The sequence below is a fragment of the Ixodes scapularis genome, unplaced genomic scaffold (genome assembly GCF_016920785.2).
Source record: "Ixodes scapularis isolate PalLabHiFi unplaced genomic scaffold, ASM1692078v2 PGA_scaffold3__209_contigs__length_174095766, whole genome shotgun sequence".
Lineage (NCBI taxonomy): Eukaryota > Metazoa > Arthropoda > Arachnida > Ixodida > Ixodidae > Ixodes > Ixodes scapularis.
The window spans coordinates 158486997-158509999 of record NW_024609868.1 but is presented as its reverse complement, the minus strand read 5'-3'; the positions used below and the strand labels follow the sequence as shown (position 1 = coordinate 158509999).

The window sequence follows — 23003 nt, the reverse complement described above, 5'->3', positions numbered from 1 at the left end:
GTGCTACGCACTCCCTAGGAGCCACTGCCAGTGGAAGTCGGGCAACTAAGCTGAAACTGTCAAGGTTGTAAGCCTGTGAATATGCTTCAATTGTCTGCGTAAAAGGGGGTACGACAGATGGCTTGTTCTGGAATGTAGTTTCATTGCGAGAATTCTGAATGGCTTCCTGTATCAGATGAGAAGGGATAGAGCGAATTCTTAATGCATACTGGAAGCCTAAATAAAACCGTCTTTTTTCAAGTGAATATTTATTACTCTCAGCATATAGGCTAGGAATAGGGGACGTCTAAAAAGCACCAGTGGAAAGCCTCAGACCTTGATGGTGGATCGGGTCCAACACATGAAGGTTAGATTGACGTGCGGATCCATACAATACACATCCATAATCCAATTTCGAACGAACCAAGCAGCGATAGAGACGAAGGAGGCATTCCCGATCGCTACCCCAAGACTTGTGTGAAAGCACCGTTAGGAGGTTGATTGACCTTGAGCATTTCTGTTTCAGGTAAAGTACATGACTACGGAAATTCAACTTTTCATCAAATATCACTCCTAGAAACTTGTGTTCATTACGAACAGGAATTGCCTGCCCCCTTAAGGTCAGACTTGGCTCTAGGACCATGCCCCTACGTAATGAAAAGTTGACACAAACTGACTTCTCTGGTGAAAAACTAAACCCATCGGCATCAGGCCACCTCATCAGACTATTAACTCACAGCTTAAATTGTCTCTCGCAGAAAGAAATGTTACACGAACAGCAAGAGATCTGCAAGTCATCCACGTAAAGAGAATAGGAAAGTGATTGTGGGATAGACTTTGCAATAGAGTTCATTTTTATTAAAAATAGTGTTATGCTAAGAACACCAACTTGTGGAACTCCATTCTCTTAGACATGTTACACGAACGGCAAGAGATCCGCAAGTCATCCACGTAAAGAGAATAGGAAAGTGATTGTGGGATATACTTTGCAATAGAGTTCATTTTTATTAAAAATAGCGTTATGCTAAGAACACCACCTTGTGGAACTCCATTCTCTTAGACGAGACAAGGCTGTACCAAGCTTGGCATAAAAGTATCTGTCTTCCAAAAAGCTTTTGAAGAGTGAGAGCATTCGGCCACGAATTCTGTACGAGACAAGATCGTTCAAAATTCCATTCCTCCATGTTATGTCCGTAAGCCTTCTCTATATCAAAAAAGACAGAAACACAATGCTGTCCATTAACAAAAGCCTCACGAATAGTTTTCTCAAGTCCGACGAGGTGGTGTACCGTTGATCTGTGGGCACGGAAACCGCACTGAAACTTGTCGAGGAGGTTATTTTTCTCTAAAAAATGGACCAATCTTGAGTTTACCATTCATTCAAAGGTTTCCCCCAAGGAACTTGTGAGGGCTATGGGCCGGTAACTTGAGGGTAATGATGAATCTTTTCCTTGCTTGAGGAACGGGATAACCTCAGCTCTTTTCCAAGAATCTGGGAAGACACCTTCTCTAGATCTGGTTAAAAAAGTTCAAAAGCGCCTGCAGGTATTGGAATGCAAATGCTTAAGCATACAGTCGAGAATTCGATCTGGTCCCGGGGACGTATTTTTACTTTTATTTAACGCTGCCTGTAACTCTCGAAAAGTAAAAGGTCTATTATAGGGTTCTCGTAGTCCTCCCAGAGCAATTTATTCTCTTCTTCTCTATAACACGTTTATGCTTTAAAAATGCAGCCGAGTAATGCGACGAACCTGATACAGATGCAAAGTGCTCCGATAGAATATTGGCCTGCTGCTCAAGGCTGGGCAGTACACCACCTGGCGGAACAAAAAGCGGTTTGGAGAAGGCTCAATGATCCCCATTTATTTTGTGCACATTTTCCCAGACAACTTTACACTGGTGTGACTATTAACGGAGGAAGTGTATTTCTTCCATGTCGTCTTTTTTGATTGACGACGAACATATCGAGCGTTTGCTCGAGCGTGTTTCAAAGCTAAAACATTTGGAGGGGTCGGGTACCGGCGTAGCACATCCCATGCACAATTTTGTTTTTTTTTTCGAGTCTCACTGCACTCCTTAGTCCATCAAGGTTTTGGCTTAACAGGAAGGCGTGTAGAAGACTGCGGAATAGCTTTATGAGCAGCCTCAACTATAGAGGCAGTAAGGCATTTGCAGGCATCATTCACATCCAAGCCAACTGAAGTTTCAGGATTAATCTCAGATGAACTTTCAAACATAACCCAGTTTGCCTGGTCTACTTTCCAGCGTGGCGAACGTGTCATGAGAGAGGATGAAGGAGCAGTGCACTTTAAAATAATGGGGAAATGGTCGCTACCATATGGGTTAGGATGTACATTCCATGAAAAGTTAGGAAAAAGTGAGGCAGTCCCAATAAAGAGGTCAATGCATGATGAAGAAAAGTGTTGACAGCTAAAAAAGGTAGGCTCACCTGTGTTAAACAGACAAAGTCCTCCCGAGAATAAGACAGACTCAATAATTTTCCCTCGGATGTCACGACGTGTGCTCCCTCATAGAGGGTTGTGACAATTAAAATCTCCCATCAAAAGGAATGGTTCAGGAAGCTGGTCTAAAAACGAAATAAAATCTGAAGATTTCAAAGTTAAGGATGGTGGTAGGTACAAAGAGCACACTGTCAGAGATTTGTGAAGCATGAACCGTACAGCCACTGCTTCCAGTGAGGTAGACAGTGGGACCTGTACATAGGGCACTTCACTCGGGGAAACCACCGCAATTCCTCCAGAAGAGCTGACAGAGCACGGACGATCCTTCCGGAATACATGGTACCGGTTGAGTAAGTTGGTATGGCTGCGGTTTAAACAAGTCTCCTGCAAGCAAAGCACACGTGGTTGTGTTCCTGCAGCAAAAACTCAACATCATCCAGGTTACTGAGGAGCCCTCGACAGTTCCACTGCATTAGCACGGACACCATTATAAAGATGGGGAATTATGAGCACTCCGGTGAAGATTGAAAAGAAGCCATTACTTCGGAAGGATCACAGGTTTTTCAGTTTTTTTTGTTTGGTCTTCGGATTCTTCCACTCCATCTCCTTCTGGTCAGACCCAGGGGAAGATGGGGAGGTGGACAGGGCAGGAGCACCGCTCTCCTGAGGTCCGCAAGCAGGCTTGCCTGCTGGCTTGGGAGAGTCGGAGCTGCGCGATCCTAACCTGCGGCCACGACCAGAACCTGGCGGGAGGGTGGCAGATGTACTTGGGAGAGATTCAACCCCGTCCATCTGCTCCACCTCCTTCTGTGTTACAGAAGCTGCATGAGACCCATGCAGCTCCTTGGTTGCAGGCGGTCTCTCCAGGGAGTGAGGCCGCCAGCCTCCCTTTTTCTCCCTGGTAGGAGACCGTACAGACTGTACAGGCGCAGCAGGCGCTGGCCTGTCTTGGGATGTGGGAGCAGCCCACGAGCCCTCTCCGCGAAGAGAGGGAGTCTGCTGTCCCTGGGTAGGCTTTGGGGTCCTGAGGGTGGCAGCCAGGTCTTCGAGCAAGACCTGGGTTGCCCTCGACTCCATACGTGGCGCAGGACCCCGACGCGCCACGTCGGCATACGAACCATGTGCGAGGAATGACCAGCGTTTCTTGGCCTCAAGGTATGTAATGTTTTCTTTAGCCTTCAAACTCAGGATCTCCTTTTCCTGCTTCCATAAAGGACAAACACAAGAGTACGCTGCATGGGTGCCCTTGCAGTTGGAGCAACACGCCGTGTTCTCACAGATGTCTGCAACATGTTCGTTGCTGCCGCACTTGGCGCAGATCTGTCTTCCACGCCAGCTCCTGGACCCATGCCCGAACCGTTGGCACCTGAAACACCTTTGGGGGTTTGGCACATAAGGACGGACACGGCAGTTCAGATCAGGGTTGGGCAGTATCGCGATACAAATGTATCGCGATAGTATTTCAGAAATACATTTTGTATCTGTATTTCTGTATCGCGATACATTTTCTCCGTCAGTATCTGTATTTCTGTATCGAAATACATTTTGAATGTTCCTTTGTATCGCGATACAATCAGGGTGAAATGTATTTCGTTACATTTCTTGAGAAATACTCTCCCCCCCCCCCCGGAAAAAAACAAAAACAAATCAGAACGCTTTTTTTTTTTTTTTTACTTCTGAGGGCACCAGGGTCAGGGGGATGCTTGGGCATTGTTACCATGCTGACCAAGGTTCCTTCCGTTTCTCCAAACTATTTTTCTGTGCGTCTTCTTCTCTCTTCTAAGAAGTGTTGCGTAGTACAACGACTCGAACCAGGTGGCGCGCCAGGAGTGGAGTCAGAGCATCTTGTGCCGCAGGTTTTTAGGTAGGGGTTTCTTGAGTCATTGTTTGCTGGCATCCAAAGCTCGCTGCTAACCGTCTCTCTTGCCTTAGCGTACACAGTACACCCAACCGGAAAAGCTGAGTCACAGTCCGTTGCAGCACGAGCCTGGCGGTGGTTGGCTTGAAATAGTAGGATGACTTACCCAGTGAAGTTCAACACATATTCGAATGCGTCCGCGGCTGCGCCCGTAATATTGCACGGCTCAAGGGTACGTCCTCTGCCGACGTGAAAGTGACCTGCTGCTGTGGTGATCCGGACCCAGGAAGGAGCTCGGACGTGGCCTCTCTGTGCTGACCCAGACTTCGTACACCCGCGACTCGTCTCGAGCGCGCCGTTTCTCGGAGAGCTCGCACCTGTGCCGGCAATATCAGGTCGCCATCCATGAGGTTTCTATTCGGAGTATGCAAGACGAAACTTCAGGACTGCAATTCATGCGTTGGTGGTGGAGGGTCGGCAAGAAGGACCTTCACAACAGGGATGCACAGTATCGTTTTTTCAACCGTAACAGAAGATAAGACATGTGTTTCAGAATGCTTCAGGTGGTCTACTATTCTCGAAAATTCCAAATGACACTTCCTACACGATCTTCAACGAGGTAGCCTACAACGAAAGTACGTGTTGTCCTTTCATACAGCAGCGTGGTAAAGTTTCATGTTCAAGGCCACACGTACAGATAAAAAATACCAGTTCATCCCACCGTGACGTCATGTGATAAATGTTGACAGTTGCACAATTTGACAGGGCGTGGTGACGCTTTGATGTGATTTAAAATGACATAAAATTTATTTAGAGGTCAAAGTCTTTTCGCATCCCTCGTCAGACAGACAGGATGTCAGCTAAGGGACCGTGGTCAGTCCTTGATGGACGTTTTTTCGAGCCCATTGAAGACTCCTCGTCGTCCGAATTCACTACCTTCAAGGCAAGGTGCCAAGCCTACAGGAAAGTAATTTGTGGATCAAAAACTTGCACTTCATGCTTCATCTCAGTTGGCGTCTCAAACAAATGTGAAAAATGTATTGCAGTATCAGTATTTCTGTATTTGTATTTCCGCCCTCCCTAAAATGTATCCCTGTATTTGTATTTCCAAATACTTTTTGACTCTTTTTGAAATGTATTTCCGATACGTATCGCGATACACTTTTTCAGATGTATTGCAGTATTAGTATTTTAGCTACTATTTTAATGTATCCCAGTATTTGTATTTCCAAATACATTTTTGAGTATTTCTGCCCAACCCTGGTTCAGATAGCCTGCCTTCACTGTCGCTGGGAGACTATGCCATTCGAAGAAAGAATAAGATGTTTTGAGGGGATCTCCTGACCCTCGCGTTGAAGTATAATTCGCTTTACTGTGGTGACACCCCAATTTTATAGGCCTTCAAGGATCTCATCCTCGCTTACACCTAGGAGGTTTTCTTCGGAGATGACACCACGCACAGTGTTCAACGTCCTGTGCGGCGTTACCGTGACTGAGGTCTCGACGATGCTTTTCATCTTTTGAATGGCCACACGTCGCGCTTGTGTGGTGACCTCAACAAAAAGGACCCACAATGCAGCTTTCTGCTTTGTAGGAGTGTCCGATCAAGTTCTCAGGAACTTTGGCAACAATGAACGGAGACAACTTGGCGGCAGGGCGTTGATCGTCTTCAGAGTGAACTACAAAAAACTTTACAAAGTGTTCTGTTTCTGGTGTTTTGGCGATGACTTGTTCCGGAAAGGGCCGTTTGGATGCCTGCCTGGAACCTTTGTTGCGGTGTAATTTCAAGGACAAAAGCGATCATTTTCATTCAACCTCTCCTTTGCAAAATTTGATGACATAACGTGGGGATTGCAGTACACCCAAGTGACGATATTTGAATGCGGTTCATAGATTGGACCCGAGCCCTGAGTGGGCACTCGATTCGGGCTCGTGATAATTGCTAGCTCGAGAATCATTCGGGTAGTGACCCATGTCCAATCGCTGCAACGACGACAACAGCCGAGCCATAACAATGTCTGGAACTCAGCGCGTGTCCTGCGCTTTACCAACCCCAGCGCGCGGCTATGATCAACATTGGCGGCATATAATCGGCTCCAGATCGCGTGGCCGCTTATTCTGGCTGCGAATTGAGAGGGTGAACGCTGCTCGTTTTTCATTCATTTTTTTCTGGGACTTCTATTGCGTGAAGTGAAAAACGAACGCTTGTTTCATAGGTCATTAACGTTGGGGATCCGTTTTAAGCGGTATTTGCGCAAAGTACAAAAATTGTTGCATTGCTCCTTTAAGTCTGTTGTATCTATGTTTATGCAGCGGGAAGTTAGTCAGCTCTGAGGGCATCTGGGGCCGCTTGCTAGAAAGTCTTGACTCAAGTCTTGGCTCAAGTCTTGACTCAGGCGCCTGGCGGTCTCGGCTGAGACCGTGACTGAGACCAAGACGGATCCAGCACGGACTCCGGCGCGGTCTTGACTCAAGTCCGGACTTGAGTCTGGCACCCAAACCGCCAAGAACGGAGTGAGCAGTACCTAGAGAGGGAATCTAGGGAAAACTGAAGAAATACCGGAGAAAACAGAGGGTGCGTTCCAAATCTACTCGAGTGGATCCGAGTTACCCTGGCAGATCATGTCACGTGACAACAAAAATCGAGTAATGCCGGATTCGGGTAGGTTTTCGATCGCAAAGGTACAAAACCTTTACCCTAGAGTGAGACCGAGTAAATTTTGGAACACGGCCGAAGATTCCGGACGTGGAAGTGACGAGTTGTGACCTCCTGTCCAATAAGAAAGCGCCGGCGACGCGAGGCGGCAAGCGAGAGATCGTCTGCTTCTGCTACGCTGCGATCGGTTTGGGCAAAGAGAAACGACGACAGTTGCAAAACTGCGGCACATGTCTCGTACATACCGTGGTTCCGTGCAAAATAGAAGAAAGAAAAAAAAAAGAGTCAGCGATGCGCGGTTTTGGGTAGAGTTTAGTGCGCACCAACGCTGTCATATTGCTTCGTATCGCGATCGTCTGTCACCACCGTCGTCGACGTCCAGTGCGTACGCCGAATAAAGTTGTTTACATAAATGCCTGCGTGTCCTTAACGCCCAATTTTTTAAGAAAAAAAAATGCGCTGGACGTATTTTCTCGGAAGCATTTGCAATAAAAGTTGATAATTATGTTTCGATCATTAAGTTAGCAGACGACCGTCTGAGTTTGCTGCACGCAGACATGGATGTTGCCGGTCCATCACGGATGCCTCCCAAGGTAAAGAAATCAAATTGGTCCGAAGATGGTAAGTTTCAATTGGTTTACGAAATCGAGAAACGAAAACGTATAATTAAGAACAAATTTAACAACAATATTACAAAAGCTGCTAAAAGAAAAGCGTGGCAGGAGATCGCATCCGTGATGAATTCGCGGCATCCATCGACGCTGCGCACTGTGCCGCAACTCAAAAAGCAGTGGCAGAACCTCAAATCTCGCAGCCGCGCGGAACTGACCCTCTCGAAGAAAGCACACTCCACGACCGGTGAGTTTACTATACATATGTTTTTACTACACATAAAAATGAAGCACACATTCTGTGTGCTAAAGAAGTTTTTTATCCACTTTCTCATTTTCTTGGCTAAATTATAGAAGAAATTAAGATATCAAGCTATTAATACAATCAAATCAAAACAATGAATGTGCTTGCTGCAATCAGATAAAATTTAATGCTCAAACAAAATATAGAGAGAGCCTTGTCTTCCACAGGCGCAGGGCGCAACGACCACACGCTGACACCGCTGGCTGAGGCTGTGCTGGCGGTCATCGATTCCACAAGCCCCAACCTTCTGGGTATCGAAGGAGGCGTAGACACCGACGAGTGAGCTGTCATGTTACTGCTATTTGTACGAAGTCTAGCCTTTCGAGATTCACACGATTGGGGGTTCTACTAGCAAAGCTAATATTGTATTCATAATCATATCTGAAGTTCGCAAGTACTAAATACTGGGCCACTCAAAGAAATGTTCTGGTGTGTTCTCTCCAGAGCAAGAAAGAACCGTGCACATCCAAGAACTCTAAAACTTCGAGCCATGTTACCTGAAGTTAAAGTCGAGCCAGGCATGTCAATGAAAGACCACTGCGCTCATCAATGATGATCATAAAAATAATATAAACAACAATAATAATAATAGTAATTATTGGATTAGGAGAGCCACGGCACTGCAGAAAGGCAGCAGCCCGTGCAAAGTACGCCCGCAATGCCACATCTTCTGATGGTGATTATGTGATGATGTAAGATCACGACCTAATCTTGAGAGATGCAAGATTAAAATGATGGTGATTATGAGCCGACATGTACATGGGGAGGACGACGCAGTCTTCTGAACATCGCAAGCGCCGTTGGCCGAGTCTTGAAAGTTTGGGAAAGAAAAATGATAGCAGACTTAGGCTGGTACACTGCTGAAATGGTAGAAGGTATATCTTAAAAAGGTATCATGCAATCCGAACAAGACAAAGGGGATTGTGTTTCTACTACACTACCATTACAAAATACATTATACTCTCACGATTTCAAACTCCAGGAAGCCATGAATTTTGTTTGATTTATCAGAAATTTATCTAAATAATGATGCAAGATATATGATTTGCCTTATGAGTGGCTTCACATACACAGAAGATATTTCATGCTTTCCTTTACATAGGCCTACTGATCATAACCAGGTATGCTACACATGAAACATTCGTGAAATGTAAGACAAAAGTTTATTTATCCCTCAAAAATGTTCATTGTTGTGGGCTGTTCAAAGAGCACATGACAACTCCAAACGAAATTCAGTTTGTTCATCGGGTCAAGAAGTTGTCTAGTGTGAACTATTAAACGGGGGACACGTGAACAATAAAAGCGGGCACTGCACCACAGTTTTCATAGCAACTTGTGAGGACGTTGCGACTTGCCCATGCTATGCCACTTAAATTCAATGCCGTTGTCCTGTAATTCATATTTTTTTGTTCTTGCAGCCCTTTTGTTTAGTACACTTCTTTCCGAGCATCGGTGCACTGCAGAGGGAACACCCATGGATCTGTTGCTTCTCCTCAATGTGCCGGCGCTCGGTGTACGCCATGCTACCAGATCACAGCGTCTGCGCAAGTTGCTGCAGAAATTTCCGCATGAGCCCCGTTGAGTGCGCTTATCACCGAGCACCGGTGCATTGCAAAGAAGCAACAGCTCCATGGGTGTTCCCTCTGCAGTGTACCGGTGCTCGGAAAGAAGCACACTCAACAAAAGGGCTGCAAGAACAAAAAATATGAATTACAGGAAAACGGAATTCGGTTTAAGTGGCATATGGATACACTAAGAACATAGCGAGACAACCAAACTTAGGAAATTTGTTTGAATTAACCAGAAGTATAATATCCGAGTTTGAATTATCGCAAGACTACCGTATACAGGCTAGACTTTTATGAAGTCAAGCTGAACTATGACAAACAGCAAAAAAATATATTGTTTTATGTTGAAAATTCTACTGCTACGTAGACCCAAAGGTCACAAACACAAAGCTTGGACCTCATTTGCTTCAGGTCCGTTGTATTGAGATGGCAAGTCAAATGAATGAAGGCACAAAGCTGAGACAGTCTGTTGCATAAACATATTTGTGCGAGATTAGTGCTCTGAAATCTCGCTCATTTCGTAGGTAGCATTCACTGTCACAGCTGAGTTCGCTGCTGCTGAGCATATGCTGACGTCAAGCTCTTGCAACACTTCCAACATGCACATTGCATACCATGAGGAATGTCTTTTCTGAAATAAAACCACCTTGAAAGGGTGAACAGTATTGATAAATAAAAGAAATCAGAAGTAATCCTGAGCAGTCAGTTCAAATATGGTGTACAGTGAGTACAATTTATTAAGCACCGACCAGTAGACACTACCACTAAATTTGGAATCACCCTCAGCAGATCTGCTGCTCAACATGGTAGTCTTTGACATAAAACAGAATTGTAGGGACAAGCAACCAGAAATATCTGGCCGGCATCAACACTGCACACTGGATCTCCATGAAGCCAGCTGTTTTCACAACTAATAGCCGCAACAGTCAAGATCGGGCTTGACCTGCACACTGTAGGCTGGCTTTACTAAAGCCCACATACTTTCACAACTAATAGCAGCAATGGCCGAGAGCTGAGGAGTCGAGCTGGATCCACATGCACACAAAAAGCATGAATGAAATACAAATAAGAGTGTTTCAAATTATGTACAAGGGTGACAAGATTGACATTCTGGTGTATTTTCCTTAGGGCTAGCACAGCACCAGTCAGCGTGCAGCCAATTACTGATGAGGAGGTTGGAGAGGACAGAGTCCTGAACTACGAAGTTGAAGTGGACCCCGGGGTCGCATTCCTCGAGGTGCCGGAGTCCGAAGAAACGCAGGACTACGAGCCTCGGACTGGCCGATGGACGAGGATGAGGCACCCGTGGAGCCTGGTGCAGCAGCTGCGCTGCTACGTCGGGAGGGGCCTCCTCCTGTGGCAGGGGGACCGCCTGAGGCAGCAGCTGCTGCTGAAGGGCGACCGGCACCACTGGGCCGGCAGGGACCACCTCGTTCACGACCGGTCTGGAGGCCCAGCGCACCACCCGCAGGCTCGGCAGCCAGCACACGGGCTGCAGACAAACAGTTTTATAGGGACATCATGGAGCAACAACACGAGAACGTAAAGCTAGAACGGCAGTGCCTCCTTGCCAAACTGAAGGCGACGGAAGAGCAGGCAAGGGCAGCAAGGGCAGCCTGCGAGGCTGCCGAAATGATGAAAAAGGCTGCAAACTTTTATATTGAACAGGGAGAAAAAATTTTCATGTTACTTGGGAAGGCCCTACAACAAGACCCTTAAAGGGGAGGAGGGGCCTTCAGTTTGGCAAAGAGGCACTGCCGTTTTAGCTTTACTTTGTAAATACAATAAACAGTTTTTTTTTGGTTAGTTCTCTTCAATGTCTTTTTGGTTCCAAGTATGCAAAAAAATTCCACTGCATTATGTATTTCATTTAGCAACATGAAAAACTAAAGAAATGATGCATCATAAAAAAATGCAACGACTTTTACACACTCAGCTAAGTAAAAGTGAAAGTCATTAGTGTAATAAACACGCGTAAAGACCGCACCCGCAAAAAAAAAGTGTTTGCCTTGCGCACCATTGCATTTGTACAGGCCTGAGCGATGTCACCGCCGACGTGGCATGCAGTCAGCATCAAAGCTTTTTTTTCCTTTGCAATCCTTACAATCATCTCCCTTCTTGCTGCCTTTGTCGAAGTTGCTTAAGGCACATTCAGCCAAAACACCTAACTATTCATCTCCCTTTTTATGTTTGAGCAACCTTCATCTATGATCCACGGACGTCAAAGCCGAGTGGGAACGACAACGAAAGAAAGTACAAACTACAGGTCCAAAATGGAAGCGCAGCGGCGTAAAGGCCCATACACACAGTTTCGTTTCAGTGCGTTTGACTGCACTGTATCGAAAAGTAGCCACAACTCCTTGGGCTGCCTGTGGTTCATATAAAACAAAGCAACTAACTTGCTTATCAGACGGCAAACAAACGGGGGCCCCGCACCATGCTGGTGATTGACTTCCCACCACATGGAAGCACTTACCAAGGCATAGGATGCCACAAATTGCCCGGACATGCACTGATGTGCACCATATTTTCTACAAAACTACCTGGTTTTTGGCATGCGAACTTGAAAAACTGTGCCAAACTTACGATGACGACATTCAACCAGCCTGTACAAGATATTTCGGCGTTGCTAAAGTGTGCTACGAGCAGAAAGTTCCCATATGCCACCGACAAAGTTTTGATGCGAAAGGCTATTGTGTCGGAAGAACAAATATAAATATGCGGTTCAAGGCATAACTGGAATCCTGCAATTATTTGACCAGCGGCTCTAGACGCCACTCATAGTAAAGTTATGAGTTAGTGAAGTATTGATAAACAATGCAAGGATCCATGTCATGGACCGCAAAGGCCGATGTTTCGGTGGCAGCGTTTCAGCGAGCATGCATTTGGGGGCCACTGCCGACTGATCACTGCCTGGCCGAGCTTGCGGCGAGGCATGCTTCCCGTACTAGGCGAGGAGGCCCCGAAGGTGCGCTCAAAACATGGAAACTACATCATGAAGATAAAGGCAAAGGGCATCGTTATCACGAACAGGCAAGGCTGATGCAAAGAGTGTGTGAACATAAATGTTAAAAAGTGTTGTCAATGCACCGCCACGAAGAGTCCTGCCAACTGTGCAGCCGCAGCCCTCCTCTGCCACTCGGACTTTCTTTTCTTTGACGGTTACTCTGTTGCGGGGCGACTCAATGAAACTATCGCCGCGATACATAGCAAGTGCTACAGCTGAATCAGGCGCATTTTACCATAGCTCTCGCTGCAAATGGCCGTCGCCTCAACCACCAGTATACAGTCGACTACAGACATGATGGTTGTAATCACATTCTGCTTGTACAGTGGCGTCGAAACGAAATAGGGGGGCGGGGGAGAGACTGCCCCCCCGACAGGTCGGAAATTTAATGGAAAAGATATGGGGGAGGAGTGCAAACTTGCCCTTCCCCCCCACCACTGTCGCCCTCCCCATCTGCTGAATGGTCCTGATGTCTCTGTGCTTGTAATCACCCATTTTTTCTGACAAAAACTTTTACTTCAGTGTCCTATTCGAAAGTTTCTGGCAATAGCCACAGTTTCAACAGACTGTTCATTGTGACTGTTGTGTGTAGAGTGGTGGCACCATCGGGGACACGGACCGCAATCCTAGAAGATTACGCCACACCGCGGAAAAAATGCAACGCACGCAGTCAACGGCCAACGCCAGCCAGTGAACCTATCATGTCTTCATTACGTAGCCTTTGTATCTTGAGTCAATAAATAGTTCATGTTATCCGGTCATCATCTACTGGCCAGGATCTATCATGTGGTGATGAGGATAAGATTGCATAGAGACTGCCGCACTCTACGGCCCCACATCGGAACGTACAGGTGAGGCAGAAGGCTTGTGAACATCGCCCTTTGTTCGGGTACCCCCCTTGTACCCTCGACAAGAAATGGCGACCCTGGGACAGATAGGAGAATTCAACCCTGCGTTTCCGGAGAAGTGGGACGCCTACAAGGCAAGACTGAACTTCCACCTCGAGGCAAACGATATCACCAACCCAACCAGAAAACGTGCTGTTTTTTTTTTTTAGCGTTTGCGGTGCTGCCACTTTTGACTTAGTACAGTCACTATAGTATACTCGCGTTGGCAACTCCCAAAACGAAGACCTTCAGCCAACCGTCGGAGATTGTACGCCAGAATGCCTTTACCGGCGGAATCAGGGTCCCGAGAAGTCTGTGGCCTTATTCATTGTGGAACTACGGCAGTTGTCACAAAACTGCAACTTTCCAAATCTCACGGAAACACTGTGAGATCTACTCGTGTGTGACCTGAGGGATGAAACTCTTGAAGCTCGACTTTTCACAAAAAAAAACTCTCGTTCAAGATCGCTCAGGAAGAAGTGCTGGCAGCTGAAGCGGCGGCTCAAAGCACCACGATGTGAGGGGAGGAGAACCAACTGTGGCAACCAACGTTGCCATACATCAGGACTAAGAGGAAGGAGAAAACACGCTTAGGCAACCGACAAGGAAACAGTATACCACGGGAAAACAAAGCCTTGCAACGGGTGCAGAGGAGCTCACGCACGGGAGTATTGTCAATTTAAGGATGCCCAGAGTCACTTATGCAGAAAAATCGGCCGCATCGACTGTGTGTGTCGCATGAAACAATGAGCGCAGAGCGGGCCATGGGAACAAGAGGATCCAAAACCATGGCGAACGTTCTGAACTTGAACACACAATCTGATGATGTGTACGATACTAACCAACTGGCCCCGCCACAGGCATCGCAGACACGTAAGCACCGGACGTCGGCAATGATGGAAGTTGATTAGGGGTCAGAGTTATCGATCATCCCAGAACAAACAAATGAGGTCATGAAGAAGATGCTGCACCGGGTGAGCCATTTCAATCGCAAGTCAGATTTCCATTGCAATACGGTGCAGATCAAGGGGGTGTATAAGGTCCATGTCAAGCACAGCAGTTTCGAAGGAGACCAGAAACTGCCAGTAACACAGGGACAGTGGACAACCCTCCTTGGCATGGACTGGTTTAAACCATTGGGAATCAGGCTGCTAGGGGTAAATAAGGTCACAGGGCTGTCTATTGAAGGTGTGCTTGCAAAGTATGATGGCGTTTTTGGGTAAAAGATTGAGAAGTTTGAGGGACCCCCAGTATCGCAGCACCTTGACTTTACAATGATGCCAATCCGCATGAAACCCTTGCAAATGCGCTTTGCGCTCACGCTTAAAATTGACGCTGAACTTGATTGCTTTATTGAACAAGGCATTTTCGAGCCGGTCATGCAACCAAAGTGGGAGACCCCGATTGTGACGCCCATGAAGGCAACTGAAAAACATTAGAATATGCGGCGCCTACAAGTGCACTTTCAACAAGGCACTGGCTCAACACCCGTACCTGATCCCCATGGTACAGCACCTCCTGACATCACTCTCGGGGGGGGGGAGGCTGTTTGAAAAAACTGGATTTGGCAGAAGCTTACCAGCAGCTGGTGGTTGATGAAGAAGCGGCGGAGGCACAAACCATCACAACCCATCGAGGAGCATTTCGAGTGAAGTGGCTACGGTTTGGAGTAAATGTTGCTCTTGGGATCTTTCAGAGCTTCATGGACGACCTCCTGAAGGGGATCACCGGGGTTGTGTCATAATTCGATAACGTTCTAATTGCTGCAAGCACCAAAGAAGAGTTGGCAGGCCACCTCGAGGAAGTCCTGCACCGTCTTGCTGATGCTGGACTCAGGGTAAGAAGTGAAAAGTGCCATTTTGAAGTGTCGCAGCTCGAGTTCCTGGGATTTCTTATTGACGAGACGGGTGTGCACCCAACAAAAGAAAAGGTGAAGGCGATTCATGAGGCACCAGTACCAACAAGCAAACAGGAGCTACAGGCTTTCCTAAGACTGCTAAACTTCTATTGCATCTTTCTACGAAAAAGGCAGCAGTGGCCGAGCCACTACGTCAGCTACTTGACAAAGAGGCACGGTGGGAGTGGACGCCTCTTCATGAACAAGTTTTCAACGAACGCAAGCAGCTGCTGTCCTCAGCAAGTTTGCTGCACCATTATGATGAAACAAAGCCCTTTGTGCACACTTGTGATGCCTCGCCATAAGACATACATTAAAGCTGTACTTGCCCGTCGACCGGAAGATGACAAAGAGGTCCCCGTCGCATTTTACTCCCGCACATTGACATCTACCAAGCCAAACTATGTTCAAATCAACAAAGAAGCCTTTGCAGTGCTGGCAAGCGTAAAGAAGTTCCATGACTACACGTATTGCCTTCGAGATCATAACACCACAAACCACCTTTGGGACTGTTCATACCTGCAAAGCAAATGCCATACATCTTGTCTCCACGAATGTTGCGTTGGACGATCCTACAGAATGCTTATAACTACAGTTTGGATCATTGACCTCGGAAGGACATACAACATGCCGATGCATTTAGTTGCCTCTCACTTACCATTCCAGAGTTTGTGGTGCCACCTCCTCTAGAAGTTTTGTTTCTGGAGAACACATCCAATCCACCGCTCCACGCCAAGGACGGCGCACAAATGACAGCAAAGAACACCGTTTGAAGGGTTCTCAACTGGGCTCTGAAGGGTTAGCTGCCAGGCGGCCTTGAGGCAAATTTCCAGCCATTCAAGATTCGACAACATGAGATGCCGGTTCACAAAGGATGTATACTTTGGGGGAACAGGGTCGTAATTCCCCCAGAAGGCCGGAAGGTGTTGCTGGAGGCCCTCCATGTCGGACATCCTGGCATCGAACAAATGAAGGCTCTGGCTCGCAGCTATGTGTGGTGGCCCAAGATGGACAGAAGCATAGAAGAGCATGTGATCAAGTGCATGGCATGCCAAGAGTCACGACCTGCACCTCCTCGTGCCTCAGTAGACGCATGAAATGCAACTCCAGCACCGTGGTCTCGGATGACGGGGCTCAGTTCACCTCCGAAGAATTCCGCACATTCTTGAAAGCCGGTCTCATCAGACACATCACGTCAGCACCCTTCCACCCGTCAACTAACGGACAAGCAGAGCGCATGGTGCACACAACGAAAGATTCGCTACAGCATATTGTAAAAGGGAACATGAGGGCAGCATCTGACCAGTTTTCTGCTACAGGAGCATGTAACACCATGCATGATGACAGGCAAGAGCCCAGTGGATATGCTGATGAACAGGAGGTCGAAGACAATACTTGACCGACTGCACCCAGACCTGACTGAGAGCATGAGGAAGGGAGCTGATGAAAATTCCAGCGAAGGAGCCCAACCGAAGTCACGAATGTTTCGAACAGAAGACCCAGTATTCATATGCAGCTACAGCAGTGGCCCTTCATGGATACTGGCGACAGTGGTTGAAATGACGGGTCCAGTTTCCTACAAAACCCGCACCCAGGAGGGCATTATCATGCGACGTTCTGTCGACACGGTGTGTAGGAGCGGTGCATTGAGAGTTGCAACAGACAGCATCAGCCATGGAGAACGGCAAGCGGCTCGTCCTGAACCACCCGGGCACCCGGATACAGGCAGCGCAGTGCAAACGTTGGTGATGGGCCCAGTGCAAGATGTGGATGTGGCCAGGCAGAAGAGATCAGACGGGGCTCGAGCTCTTCGAGAAAGAGTTCACTTAGGGGGAAGGAGTGTTGTGTATTGAGTGGTGGTACCATCTGGAAACAGATGCCAAACCTAGAAGACCATGCCACACCGCGCGAACATTGCAAAGCATGCAGTCAACGGCCTACACCAGCCAACAAACCTGTCACGTTGTCATGTAGCCTTTGTATCTTGAGTTAATAAATAGTTAATTGTATCTTGTCGTCATCTACCGGCCAGGATCTAGCAGTGACTATACCTGAAGTGTACTGAAAAAAGTTTGTTAGTTACGACCTCATTATTTCAGGCACAGTATGATCAGACCGTTTAAAAAAAGTTGGCCCCGAGATATTCGTAGACAGCATGATTAGTACTTGTACCTAACTAATTCAAAAACAACCCTTACCTTTTTTTTTTCCAGTTTTCTGTGCACCTGGTTGTATGCGCACTCCGCTGGCGTGTCTACCCAGCGGTACGGCACGATCAATCACGGCCATCGTAGCCGATCGCCATCCACGATGACGAGCCCGTTTGAAGTTCTTCCTCCGAAGTTGTCTCTGATACAGCTCTGCGATAGCATGTGGAGGTCATGGGTGCTTCCTTGCCACTTGGCGACCACCTCACGATCTGCGAGCATATGCCGACCACCAAGAGGACTACCTACTTATCCGGCGTTGGTTCCGAGGAGCTCCGCTGCTGGTGACCACCTGAAGTGGAGAAATATGTCTGAGATTCGTTCATGACAGACAATAAAAATTCTAGTGCAGTTTCGATTCAAATATATATAGCCACGCCATAACAATTCCTAGCGAAGGTTCATAAACACTGCTATAACGTATCAAGCTACTCGCTATCTTCCAAAATGTTTTGGAACATGACGTCCGTCGGGAGTTGACGCTGACATTTTGAGAAACTGTTTGTTTTTCCGACTGTTTTTAAACACGAAAAACATCATTTTACAAAGGAAGGACTGTCTCGGAACTGTACCTCGGCCAACTCCGTGATGCTCGGGTTGAAAATCATCTGAACAATAAGACTACGTACTACGTCTTGCTTTCCGTTCATTCTTGAATGGAGGGCGCTGCATTTGTGTCAGAAACTGAGCCGCAAAAATAAGTTATAATTATGCCAAACTTATTCACATTTGCCTTTACGAAACAGCACAACAAAACAGTGGTGTTATTGATATTATTTCTTACCTGAGCACTTGCATCAGGACATGGGTGACCAGTCAAGCTCACAGGAAAACAAGCGATTGCGAAACCACCAAACCGAAAACGAAACAGTCGTGGCAGGCTTTCCTGTCGAAGACGTCGATGGCGTAGAAGCAGACTAAACTCGCTTCAACAAAAGCATTCACCCATTAAAAATGACTTGTAGCCGGTGCGTAGTGGCTGGTGGTAGCCACGTCCGACATTTTGTTTTCTCAGGCGGTCTCATCTTGGGTCTCAGCTGAGACCCAACGTAAGACGCCGGTTGAGTTGCTTGCTCGAAACGAAATTGGAACCGTCTCAGCCAAGTCAGGACTTGAGTCCGGTACCTACAACCGAGTGAGCGGTGCCTCGAGAGGGAATCTAGGGAAAACGGAGAAAAACGAAGAATCCGGACGTGGATGTGACACGGGGTCGTCTGCTACGCCGCGGTCGTTTTGGACAGCGACAAACGACGACAGTCTCATAATTACTGCGTCGTGTTTTTCGTGCAAACTGTGGTTATACGTGAAAAGCGACAGCAAGCCGCGGTTCTGGGCGTTGTCTGTCACCACCATCGTCGACGTTGAGTGCGTACGCCGAATAAAGGTGTCCACAGAAATGTCCGTTCGTGCCGATGCATTTTCTAAGAAAAAGGAACAACACTGTACGTCCCTTCAAAGGTAAAGACGAATGTAATTTGGTGCAAAAATAAAAAGTATCAATTGGTGTACGAAATGCAGAAACAAAAACGCGTAATTCGAGAGAAATTTAACAAGATTACAAAAGTTGCTAAAAAGAAAGCACGGCATCTGTTCCATAGAGATCACACATACTGTCCGTACTGCACTAGCGGGACCAACCGATGCTACGCACGACACAAAAAGTAAAAAAAAAAAAAAAAGTTGCAGAACATAAAATTTTTTAGCTGCAGAGTTGACGCTTTCCACAAGGGCGAGTTTGTTATACATTTGTCTTTACTGCACATAAAAATGAAGCACACATTCTATGTGCTCAATCAATTTTTTTCACTTCTTATTTTCCTGGTTAAATTATAGTAATAGTCAAGAGCTCTGGATTTGAACATCCCTTCTAATTTTCCTGGCTAAATTATAGAAGTTGTCAAGAGTTCTGGATTGAAAACTTTTATTACAAACAAATCAAAACAATGAATGCACTTGCTGCAATGGGACAAAATTCAATGACCCAAGAAAATGTAAAAAGAGCCGTCTTCCACAGGCACAGGACCAGTGAGCTGTCATGTTACTGCTGTTTCTACAAAGATACTAGAATGCAGTATGTGCCATTTGATGCAGACAAGTCTAGCCTTTTGAGGTTGACATGATTGGGGGTTCTAGCAGAGCTAACATTGATTTCATAACTGTATCTTGGGTATGCAAATACTAAATACTGGGCCCACTCTAGGAAACATTCCAGCAAGTTCTCTCCAAAGCAAGAAGGATCTGTGCACATTCAAGAACACTGAAACATTGAGCCATGTCATTTCAGTTAAAAGTCAAAATCGGTATTTTTTAATGAAAAAACACTGCACTTATTAATAGAAGAATTAATCTTGTACACTGCTCAAGTGCTAGAAGGTACATTTTAAAAGGGAGTTAAGCAATGCAAACAATACAAAGGTTATTGTGTTTCCATTGCACCATCACCACAAAATACACAGGCTAGAAGCTTATGAAGTAAAGCCGAAACATGGCAAGCAGTAACATGAATTTGATGTTTTATGCCGAAAACTCTACATCTCCGTAGGTCCAAAGGCGACAAACACAACACTTGGACCTCATTTCCTTTGGGACCCATTTTCTTTGGGTCCATTGTATTGAGATGCCAAGTCAAACGAGTGCAAACACAAAGCTGAGAGTCTGTTACATAAATATGTATGTGCAGGTGCTTTTACCCATCTAGCTCATTTTACAGGTAGTATTCACTGGCGGCCATAGCTGAGCTCGCAGCTGCGGAGCACATATACTGACGGCAAGCTTCCACAGCACCTGCAACATGCACATTGCCCACATGAAGAATGTCTTTTAGAGTGCAGCTCTTAGGCGTGCCTCTCCGGAGTGAGTGGTGTCGGTGTTGGCCTAACTGCACGTTACATTGGGACGTTTCCCATAATGACATCCCATGTGACGTCACTAGGGTCACGAGTGACGTCAGAAAGGTCACTTGTGAAGGTCATGAGGGAGGAGGGAGGGGGAGGGAAGGGGTGGAGGGAGGATGGAGGGGAGGAGGGGCATACCTGTTGGTAGTGTAATGGACCGTTATCGGATGGCGACACGAATCCAGCGCTAAGGTCGTGCAGCCGTTCCCCTTCTGTTTGCATTTTCCCCCCTCTCTTCCCGCTTGATAAACAAGATGGCAGCTTGACAGCTGTATGTCGTTTCTTCATCCCCAAATCCACTCGATCCGCGTCCCAGAAATGTGGTCACACTGTGCACTTAAGATAAACAAACAGGTTATGGGCCCAGGACGACACATCGACCATTATTTCGGAAAAGGGGTCACCTTTAATGAGTGATGAAAAGGTACGACCACATTGAAGAAAAAACTGTCAAGCAACACCGTCATCGCTACGTCGTGCCGATGCCTGAAGAAGATTAGACGAGCATGAGTGTAGTGAAACTGTCAAGGACGAAGTGACTGACAAGCGGTGTGTGCCCGTCAAGAAAGTAAAAGGTGGCGCGTTCTTCATCAGACGGATGGAGCGTCGCCGGACACCGGTCTCGCTGCGGACTCCATGGGGTGTTATGTTCGGAAGACGTCTACACACACCAAGCGTGGGTACAGCGAAGTTGTCGGTAAGAAGTGAGCTTTGCGCTTTCCGAGCAGGACGGATCATCGTGCGACACCTGTGGCTGTCGGAAAGAAGTACTGACATCGGTTCGGTGCGTGCCAGTGATGAAAGTGTCGGGAAGAAGTGACTGACACGCCAGCGACGAATTTCTCGGCAAAGAAGTGAACGAAGGAGAACTGCGTCGACGGTTCGTGGAAGACGTCGTCAAACCTGTACATGTGTTCCTGCTTCGCTGGGTGCCACAAGACGTGCAACAAGAACCCAACGCAAGTTCATCGCTGTAAGCCTACTTCGAACCGCTCTCGACAAAGCAAAGCGATAGGATGGCGGCGCTGGACGAATTCAAAATACCAAAACTCTCAAACGAAAATTACCATGCGTGGGCGATTTTAGCCAGAGCGGCATTCGTCCAGAAAAGCTGTTGGGAAGCCATGGAGCCTGGCTATGGTGGGAGAGAAGTGATGAACGACGAGAGGAAGAACACCAAGGCTTTGACATTCATGTTCCTAGTAGTGGAAGACACCTGCCTGGACGACATTGGGGAATGTTTGACAGCTCGTGAGGCCTGGAATACATTGGAAGAGATACATTTAAAGTGTGGGCTACTGCATGCTCTTCAGTTGATGGGAGACTTCTCCAGCACCAGAATGGAGCCAGATGAAACCATGAAGGATTACCTGGATCGAATAATGAACCTACAGAGGAAGCTTTAAACGGCAGGATACGCCTTCACTGACAGGGAAGTGGCACTGGTGATGCTGATGGGCTTGCCAGAAACGTATGAATCACTTATCCTAAATCTTGAGCAAGACGAAAAACGCTCACGACGAAGAAGGTGAAAGCAAGGCTGCTGGTAGAAGAAAAGCGCCAAGTCAAACGTGAAAAAGACAAACTAAATGAGAGTGAAGAAAACAAGGCCCTCATGACAAAGAACAAGCCATTATGAGGAGCAGTCAGCTCCACAAACGTAACGGGCAAGAACATTTTTCAAGGAAAGCAGCAACTGGCACTGGTACAAGCTGCTTTGAACCGAAACAATGAGTTCGGTGCGGAAAATTTGGACACATTGCCAGGGAATGCAAGGAGGGTCCCGATGACGAAGGATGCGGCTCAAAGAGAAGACGAAATTCCAGTGAACCGAAGAAGGCGCTCTGTGCCAGAGGTGGAAGTTCCTCAGGGTCACACATCTGGTACCTTGGCAGTGGAGCAATTGACCACATGACGTCAAACAGAGCCAAATTCACCACTTTCAAGCCCTGCTGTTCGACTGTTGAGGCAGCAAATAAGGAGGTCATGGAAGTCGTCGGGAGAGGACAGGTAAAGATTGAACTTTCGAAAGACTGCGGTGGCACTGTCGTCGAGCTCCAAGATGTCCTCTACGTACCAAGCTTAGACGGTAACCTCTTGTCAGTTGGGAAGATTGAGGAACGTCGACTGAGCGTGACTTTCAGCAACGGAAAAGCTAAAGTGATTGAAGCAAATGGTGACCTTATTGTCGTAGCCAAGCGCGATGGTAAATTGTACACTGAGAGTAAGTCGCTTGCAACATTGAAGTTAGCAAAGGCGACAGACGTCGCCCTGTGGCATCGACGACTCGGTCATCTCCACCATGAAGCTGTCGAAAAACTTTGCCAAAGTGGTAGAAGCAGTCAAGATGCAAAGTGCTCGACATGTGCACTCGGCAAATTGAAGAAAAGCAGCTTCCGAAGAAGGGTGGAACAAAGGCTAAGGCCCCACTGGAGCTGGTTCACTCGGATGTAGTTGGAAAGATCACACCTGCCTCGAAGGGGGGGTCGAACTACTTTGTCACATCCATTGATGACTACTCCAGATTCACTGTAGTGCACCCAATGAAGACGAAGAATGAAGTGCTGGACAGATTCGACCAGTACAGACGAATGGTCGAGATTCTCCACAACACGAAGGTGAAGACTTTGCGTAGTGACAATGGAGGAGAGTACACAAGCAAAGAGTTTGATG

General features: G+C 47.0%; 1 pseudogene; it reads left to right on the top strand.

Annotated features, from left to right (window-relative positions):
• Positions 1–21346: 21346 nt before the first annotated feature.
• Positions 21347–22064, top strand: LOC121837347 (annotated as a pseudogene).
• The last annotated feature ends 939 nt before the right edge of the window (positions 22065–23003 follow it).